The following is a 2,273-nucleotide window of genomic DNA, read 5'->3' on the forward strand; positions in this document are numbered from 1 at the left end:
GTTCGGGTACTTACCGCACAGTTGATCGGACGACCAACTTTACTTGCAATTTTCTCAGAAACCAAAGCCCATTCACGCAAACCCTTTTATCGTGTTAGTACACGCAACCCACCCTTTCGAATGGAATATGGCTCATCTCATTTGGTAGTTTACAGTTCGTGCCATCTCTTTGTGAGACCCAACAGTTGTAACAACCGTTCGTTTTAACGCTCGGACTAGCTCGTCGGAGCCAGGGCTAAAACGCGGTTCGTGCGGAGGGAAAGGCGCGGGATCGGAGAAATCGGTGACTCGAGATTTAGTGGTAGTAATTTATGTTTATTTCGTATCAACGATTATCAGGCACCCCCCTGGGATGGAGGCCCTGTTACATCAGATTATTGAACGCGCGGACGGACATGTATTTTCAGTTATTTACACGACGCGTATCTATTCTGCGGGGCCTTGGCCCTGTACTTGCGTCGGCGGGGCCGGTCGGACGGGCGGCACGCGGGTGTCGACACGGGCTCGGAGCGGGTGTTTCGTACGCCGGCCGTGTCCCGGACACGGTAGCGCAATCGCTACCTTGCCGTCGTGGCGCAGGTACGAAGGTCGGGAGTCGAACCTCTGCGTGCCCGGTGTCCAGATGGCTAGACTCGAGGTCACGAAAACATGACCCCGATGTTGCCGAGCGGTTTGATATAGGATAGGGTTCTTACCGGAGGTCCGTGATGTCACGGAAGAGGCAGCGCAATCACGACCTCTGTTTCCTTCGGGTAAGTGGCGGAGCTCAGTCGAATGATGTGGCTCGCTCGCTGGGCTTAGCGGAAAAAAGGTGCTTTGCCTTCTCGTCCCCGGCCTTTTATATCTACGGCGCGGTGCAGGTAGGGTGTTATAGCTATTGGCCCCACTCCGCCGCGGCGGCCGGGGCGCCTCGTCTTGGGTGCGCGCGTACCGGGGTGGCAAGGGCACGCGCGCACCGTTCAATTTGCAACCTCGTGCTCGCTGGTAACCGATCGCTTACATAACGTTTTGAAAGGTGCGGGCGCACTGCGCCTGTCATCGCCCCGCAGGTATTTGGCGGGACGGCATCCGGCTGATGTTTTTGCCAGACATCCAGCCACGGCCGGGTAGCGCAATGACGATGCCTATTTCAGACTCGCATCGTTATACAGTAATAGTTACGGAATCGCACATAAGTGAAATCTACGAATTTAGACTAAAAGTAGAGAATGAGCGAAAATTCAGCTAGAGATTATTATAACGCGCGTTATCAAACATGTTTTATCATTGATCGCATCCATGTTTCGATATTTAACACTATTATGAGAATAGGTATGAATATAGTATATCGCTTATATAAATTTTTTAATTAATTCACGCAAAATTTTTAAAATTGTGTTAGAAAAAATCTTGCTTTTTGAAGTTATATCTCTAAATCAGGCAAAAGCTGGGAGTTTCATATTAGGGCATATCCTATTGCTTCCCAATCAGGCCAAAATCGGGAATTCCGTATTACGGCAAACCTACTCTTTCCCGATCAGGCGTTAGTCATGCATCTGGCATTCCCGATCTAATTTCTGCTCGGATAAGATATCGAATAGTAAAAACAGCAAAAATTGCGTTCAGAGTAAGTGCCGGATTTTGCAAGAGATGGCGTTTTAATAAGTTAGATAAGGACAATGTACGTGTTTGAGTGAGACAGAAGAAATTGTAAAAAGTTCATTTAGAGACACTACTAAAATTGAACAGACTGTTTTATCGACCTCGCGCAAATTTTTCCGACCTTCCAGCATCGCCTAACTGATTTTTTTCGGAGACGCATTGATACAAATATGGAGGTGTGACAAATCGCAAAATTTTTTTCAAACTCTGCAAAGTTCCATAGCGAGAAATAAAAATCGCACACAAACGCGGTGTACAGCTTTCGAAAGAATGAATCTTTTCCTTTAATTTGTTTTTTTTTGTTGAGCGTTGTACGATTTTTTTCACCGAGTTATTTAATATTAAAGCAAAAATGACCTTTTGTAACGGTTTCAACGGACAGGGATTCGGTAAAGAAGATGCGCAACTCTGGTTGATAACTTTAATTCGGTCACTCACATATATCGAGATTTATTACAATTATCCGCGTACGCTATCAATCGCGGAACAGAGCTACTAAATTGAGCGCGACGTGCGATATATGAGAAGAGCGGTCGGCGAGTGACACCATTATTATCGCCGCGGAACTCTACACTTTATATCTATCTCGTGAAGACATTCGACAGATAGATTGTCGAATACTTAACGAGAAA

Source organism: Wasmannia auropunctata, unplaced genomic scaffold, assembly GCF_000956235.1.
Source record: "Wasmannia auropunctata unplaced genomic scaffold, wasmannia.A_1.0 LD336085.1, whole genome shotgun sequence".
In the NCBI taxonomy this organism is placed as follows: Eukaryota; Metazoa; Arthropoda; class Insecta; order Hymenoptera; family Formicidae; genus Wasmannia; species Wasmannia auropunctata.